We start from the raw sequence: 7283 nt of genomic DNA on the forward strand, positions 1-7283 counted from the left end.
GGCTTTTTACATTTTTAAATAATGAATAAATTAATAAAAAAATTAAAAGATGGTTAGAGGGGGGAATCGAACCTGGGTCTAAGCAATATCCAACACATGCTAAACCACTGTGCCAAGGCAGACTTATTATTTGTACTCCCAATGATTTCCCATTTATACCTAATGGATATTTCATTCACATATATATATATATATTTTTTGTGGTAGACCTTATCATCCAAATTGTTCAGAAAATAGACTTATCATCCAAACAAAATGAAAAAATATTCAAATATTTTTTTGTTTTTTTTGTGGAAGAAATAACCTTTTTATATATTCAAAAAAATAAAATAATAATATATTACACATACATGAAGTTATTTCTAGCTTTACTATATTTTTGTGAGAAAGAGATCGAAAGATCGTTCTCTTGCTGAAATTTTTTAATTTCCTCTTGTTTGAATTTGAGTTTATTTGCAAACCCTTATGTTTCTAACGTTCTCTTACAATTACTGGAAACTGAAAAAAAAATTACTCAAAATTTAAACAAAAGCATATTAAAGATTTCAACAAGAGAATGAACTAGTTCAAAAAGGGAATTGATTTTACTAAGGATTATAGATCGGTTTAGCGGAACGCGCCGGTGTGGTAGTTGAACGAAATTAGACGTGCAATATTTGAATTAGTTTTGTTTTGTTCAATTTAAGCTTGTAATGGACATTTGAAATTTTGTTTATCGGGTTGATTATTAAAAGTAAATATTATCTTTTAAAAATAGAAATTCACAAAGAGATAATAAAGGTAGAAGACAATTCCAACGTACGTAACCCTTTTTAATAATATATATTATTTTATTTTATTGTTTTGAATATACAAAAAATGATTTTTTCCACAAGAAAAGGAAAAAGAGAACAAAAAAGTATTTGAATTTGTTTTGGAACAATTTGGATGATAAGTCAAACATGGAAAGAAAAAAAAAAGAAATATGTGAATGAAATATTTGTATAAATACGAAACAAGTGGGACTATAAACAGTAGGTTGGGTTTGGCACAATGGTTTCTTCTTGTGATGGGTATATCTCAAACCAGGGTTCGACTCCCCCTTGTAACCATCTTTTATTTTAATTTTATTAATTTATTCATTATTTAAAAACGTAAAAAGCCACGTAATGGTATATAACGGACAGCTCAGATTCCGTTACGTTTGACTAACGGATAATTGGTCAATGTATGCAAAAACCGAATTTTGTTAGTTCGTGTATGATATTTGAATTAACTACGTGTTCATGTATGTATTTGCACAGCTTATGTGTTTATGTACTGATCGGGACCGCTGGACTGTGTTAATGTAGGAATTAGCCGATTTCCCCTAGTTCATCCCTAGTATCATCTAACCACACGTTACACAGCCTCTCACTGACCGAGCCTTCACGGCTCCTTGGCTTGACCAGAACCATCCTTAGTTCCTGAAACCACAACCAGATAAGCATTAATCATAACCGAGAATAGAACGGATTGATTCTACAATGCTTGGCTTGGTTCCTAGAACTTAGATAAACCTCAGTCAACATAATCATAAAACGTATGAACCTACCTACCGTATCCTAAGTCATTCAACCAACCACCCCTTGACTTAGAATCAGATAGATAGTCCAGAATAGATAAACAGAACACACGAACAGATCCGGATCGTCCCCAAAGACCAATCCGTCTAACCGGATAGAATCTAGGTGCGACCGGCCAATGGAGTCCGGCTCAATGGCTCAACGGACTCCCTTACCTGATCCGGCCTTAGGCCTGGATCCAATCGGCCGAGTAAGCCTCAAGCCTAATCCGGAAGGCTTAGCAACCGGTCAGACCTTGCGACTCTACCTTGGCTTAGACAAACCGTGACCTTGTCTTGACTAGACAAGCCATAGGCTGATCCATAAGGATCGGTCCTAACCCATCCCGAAAGACACCATTTGGAACATGCACCCTTTGGCCATTCGTGCCTCTTGGACACCCATGACTCTTGACAACTCGTGCCCTTTGGGTCATTCCCAACCGTTCGTCCTAACCGCCCAGTCTTGGTGCGATCGGATCATCCGACTAACCGACCCGTGTCTAGGCTAGCGGTTTGGTTATGTTCGGCCAAAGCCTAGGGACGTGTCCCTTGGACTCAACCAACACAACCTTTCGTGTTTAGGAACCGAGCAGAGCCGCGGTGCGGTCGCATGGACCGTCCGTTCGGTCTGATGGAGCCACGGCCCATCACATACCTTGTGAACCACGTCTGGGTTCTCCATGCTCTTCTCCTTGTCTTGATCTCCCATTCTTGACCGGAGTTAGTCCTCAAACGATCAGAGTCGCCGGAACACAACACCACCACAATCGGCCTTTCTCTTGGCCGGAACTCTCTCTTTCTCTCTTTCTTTCTCTCTACGCTTTTCTCTGAGTATTTTACTCTGGAATTGGATAATGAATTCGACCAGAGAGCCCCCATATTTATAGAAAACGAGGGGGTAAGTCTTGCCCCACGAACAGGCATGACTTGCTAGCGAATGGGCACCATCGGCCAAGGGTTGTCCCCTTTCGGCCATTTGCATCCCTTCGCCCTTTCTGATTGGGTTTGGGGTCGGCCACAAGCCAAACCCACGCCCCAAGTCTCCTGGACTTAGCCCATGGCTTGTCCTAAGACCCAACAGCCCATGGCCTCATGGCCGGACCTCACAGCCCGCCACTGACCCGGACCCGGACCATCGGTCTAAAGCCCGGACAGTCCGTCTAGCTGAGATGAGCTGACTCTCAGCTGCCTCAGCTGAGTGAGCTAGTAGTCCAGCTAGTGGAGCTGACTTAGTAGGGACTGAGCTGGAGTGAACTGAACCTAGCTTCATTGAGCTGGCCGAGCTACTCGTCCACTTCGTCCAGCTACCGTCTTACTCGTCCTAGCTGTCTCTTAGCTTGTATAAGGTTAAGTCTAAGTTTCCTTATGTCCTTAACCTTCTTTATCGACCATGGAACGCTTGCCTTGATGTCCTAAGACATGGCTTGCACGTTTCCTCGAACCATGGCCGTCCCAACAATCCTACTCAGGATTGGGGGCGTGACAAAGAACCCCCAGACCAGTCACCAAGCAGACAGGCCGTGCCATTGGATGCATCCATCAAGCTTCCAAATCAGGTAAGTGCAACTATCCTTTGTTCGATAATCAATGATTTGGATATTATGTATACTGATTTATCATGCCCTGATAAGTTTGTAGAAAGACGAGGATGTTTAGAAAATTATGTAGACCATAATCCTTGTCTTATATCCCACTTACAGAAGAAGCAGGAAAATTTTCCATCTACTGAAATTGGAATTCACCAAACCGATTTATATGCTGATTATTCCATGACTGCCATAACACACTTGTCTTTTGCCAAAGCTGTTGAGTTTATGACAGGGACCAAAGCTGAAGATTTTAGAGGAGATCTGTCCAAGACCAAGATCAAACCATACCGGACCAGAAGGGTTATCATATCCCACCTGTTCAAAGAAGAACCACCAGATGCACCATGCATCACTAAACCAAAATCCTACCAAGGTAAGACCTTAGACTCCCAAAAGAGAATGAAAGCTGACTTGCTCTATCTTGATGCAGGCTATACAGTTTCAAGGTCGAAACCTTTTCGAGGGGGAGGGAATGTTGCGGGCACAGAAACCGTACCTGAACCAATGCTCAGCCAGATAAGCAACAACTGCCACAACTACCTCACTAGAGCTACCTGCGACCAAGGTTCATTCAAAGAAGTGCATCTCAACCACCAGAAGGAATTTTGTGCATGAAACCACTTTTCACAGAAGGCCAGCTCAATCATTCATCACTGAAGCTTGGAATTACAAGAAAAGCTTCGTGGAGGAAGAAGTTATGATTTTTACAAGTTGGAGGTTTCCCAGCCCATCCGTTTGCGAGTATCGGCCCTTAGAAGAGAAAATCAGCCAAACCAAGAAGCGGCCCGGGCCAAACTCAATTATGGATCTCAAGAGGGATCTTTTGTGGATCTGACAAGCCAAGAATCAGGAGAAAAGGCTCAGTGAAGTTGAACATATAACCATTTTCCCAAACCCGGTTATAAGGAGCCGATTATGGAAAGATTGCATAATCAGTTGGTCCAACCATTTCCAAATCGAGATCAGGCAACCACGACATACCCATCTTTGAGAGTATTATGAATTATTCAGTTTTTCTAGTTTTGTCAAAACTATTGTTCTACGTCTTTTGAGTGTGTGAGAAACAACTCTGGAGCAACTTGACTTATCAAAGCCTCCTTTCACAGAGCTTTGTGGCGTCCATCATCCCATCTCCATCCATTAATCGATCTTGAGAGTGATACACATCCAGCAAGACCGGTTCCATCATCATTCATCTCCCATCCGTTGATCCTTGTTGAGAGTGATACACATCCAGCAACAAAGATCCCATCTCCATCAATCTATCCCTTTTCTATTTGTTTTTATTCATATTATTATTTTGATTCATATTCATATTTGTTTCTGTTTGCATTATAAAACTCTAAAAACTCATAAAAATCGGTTCTCATTGTTCTCAGGTTGTAGCTTGGATCCAACCTCTATCAATTCGTGAGTTACCCCCCTGTGCCTACAACACGTGGGCTGTCTGTTCAGTACACACATGACGTCTGTGGGTGTCCGTCAGCACACACAGGAAGTCTGTGTGTGTACGTCAGTACACACAGGACGTCCGTGGCTGTCCGTGTGTGTCCGTCAGCAAACACAGGACGTCAGTGGCTGTCCATCAGTACACATATCAGCACGTTGGTCCTTGGACTCAGCATGCTGACCTTCATTGAATTGGAACCTGGAACGGCCCCATTATCTAAAAGTCCATATAGAATGGCACCAGCTCAGATGGCAGAGCTGAAGAAGCAACTTGAGGAGTTGCTTGAGAAGGGGTTCATACGCCCTAGTGTATCACCTTGGGGAGCACCAGTCCTATTTGTTAAGAAAAAGGATGGTAGCTTTAGGTTGTGCATTGATTATAAAGGTTTGAACAGGGTGACTGGGAAGAACAAGTACCCTTTACCCAGGATTGATGAATTGCTGGAATCATATACCTTATTGTCCAGGAAGAACTTAAGGGAACAGAACAATCTGTTAGGACTCATGGTAGAGTGAGCAGCCTAAAGATTGGAACATGTTCGCTAGGACTTGGCTGGTGCATCGAGTGGCTTGGAGATTGGTTGAATCTACTAAGACTTGAGTACTCAGTATGTTCCTAGGTACTGAATTTGATCTAGTCATGGAACTGAAGTGTTCTACATGGACTTGGTGTCTACTAGGAACGCAACCTGGAGAGTTGGGTCAGTGACACAAGTCATGTCTTTGTATGGGTGCTTGATGGACCACTTGATAAGATTTTGGGTTAAATATCTATCAAGGGGGGAGACTTGTTGTGTATATGATGACCAAGACGTGGTCAGTGAGAAGGAACAAGGTGGGAGATGCAACGAATTGGTTAGAAAGAACCAATCGAGCATGCTCCATGTTCCGGGTACAAAGGAGTTCGGATGGAACCTTTGTCATGAGACAAGAGGTTAACACCACTGGATTCGAGGACGAATCCTTCGTAAGTGGGGGAGACTTGTCATGTCCCTGATCCTGCATAGGATCGTCCGGACGGACTGTGGTGCGAGGAAACGCACCAGTCAGGTCATATGACCTAAAGACAAGTATATCATGGCCTGAAGGTAAGGTTAAGAGCATCAGGAAGCTAAGGCATATAGCTAATCCAAGAAGGAGACAAGCTCAAAGGAGCTGGACAAGCGAGCTGGTAGCTGGACAAGATCCAGGTGAAGCTCGATGAAGTGAGTGATCAGAATGGATCATGGGAAAACTAAGTCTAGGTCTGGAAATTGACCAAAGGACTTAGAAGGATTGAAGAAGATAAAGGAAGCAAGCTGGACACAGTGTATAACAGCTGGGCGATGCAGTAAGCAAGCTCGACCAGCTAGGTGAAGTGTAGTGCAGCTCGGTGTAACTCACTGAAGTGTAGGTCAGCTCCCTGAGCTGGATGGTCTAGCTCACTCAGCTGTATCAGCTGGGGATCAGCTCAACTCAGCTGGACTGAGTGTTCGGGTCTTGGGCAGTTGGGCCGGGTCTGGACAGTGGCCGGGCCATGTGGGTGACCCGTGTGTGCCGATGGGCTGGTGGGCTCTTGGGATTGAGCCAGGGTCATGGGCAGTCCGTGTGGGATAGTTTTGGACATGTCCAGGAGTGGTTTGGCAGTTCCAGGGCGTGTGGTAACTGCCATAGGCGAAAGGGTGCAATCTGTACCATTGATTAAATCAATGGCCAGAAATGATACCGAAGGGATGCAATGGTTAAGAAGTAACCACCCCTTCTACTATATAAGGAAGGCAAGTCCGTGCCTTTGCAGGCACGCCAGGGCTTCCTTCTACACCCTGAAACACAAAGAATCCAGAGAAAAATACAGAGAGTTGGTCGGATTCCCAATCCAAGACCCATGGTGGTGTGAAGGCCATAAAGAGACAGTTTTGGGGCAGATCAAGGGGGAAGTTGAGAACGACCCTCTGAACGGTTTTGATCATTTTTGACAACACCCAAAGCAGGGAGTTGGCCGGAATCCATTCCCAAGGGCCAATGCAGCCTTAAAGGGAGATTGGTGTGGAAAGCAGTTTCATGGGGAACAAAGAGGGAAGTGATGCACGACCTTTGGATGGTGATTGATCATGGATGATCATGTCTAAGGCTTCCTCTGTGTCTTGGGAACACACGCAATTGGTTAGGAGAGAAGGGGGAAGGCTTGACTCCACTCTCAAAGGCATGAACAGCCTTGAAGATGTATGCAGTATAGAAACTGGTTTCATGGAAGTTCAATGGAAGGAGTGATGGGCACGAACCATGGTTAGATCTTATCAATACTGGAAGTATGTGATAAGGGTTTGATGACGGCGTGCTAGGAGGAGCATGGACGCCCCTGATGAGGTAACAGGTGGGGACTGCAGACCATTGGACATAGTCTGGTACACTATGGGCTGATCTGGTCCTCCAGTTACACCTTACTCTGTTTTATGATTATTAATCATGTTATTTCTTCTTCTTATGATTGAGATTGATGATTAGACATAGTAGCACTGAACCATGGCTTGGCCGGTTCAGAAGAACCCTCCATGGCCTTGGTTTGGCAGCTAAGTCCGGATCTCCTACTTCCTGATGGATTTATGGCGATCTGACTTTGGAATCCTCTTAGTGGTGAATTATCATGAATTATCATGGTATTTGGGGATTTTTATCTGATT

The sequence above is a fragment of the Brassica napus genome, unplaced genomic scaffold, assembly GCF_020379485.1.
Source record: "Brassica napus cultivar Da-Ae unplaced genomic scaffold, Da-Ae ScsIHWf_1248;HRSCAF=1781, whole genome shotgun sequence".
Classification (NCBI taxonomy): domain Eukaryota; kingdom Viridiplantae; phylum Streptophyta; class Magnoliopsida; order Brassicales; family Brassicaceae; genus Brassica; species Brassica napus.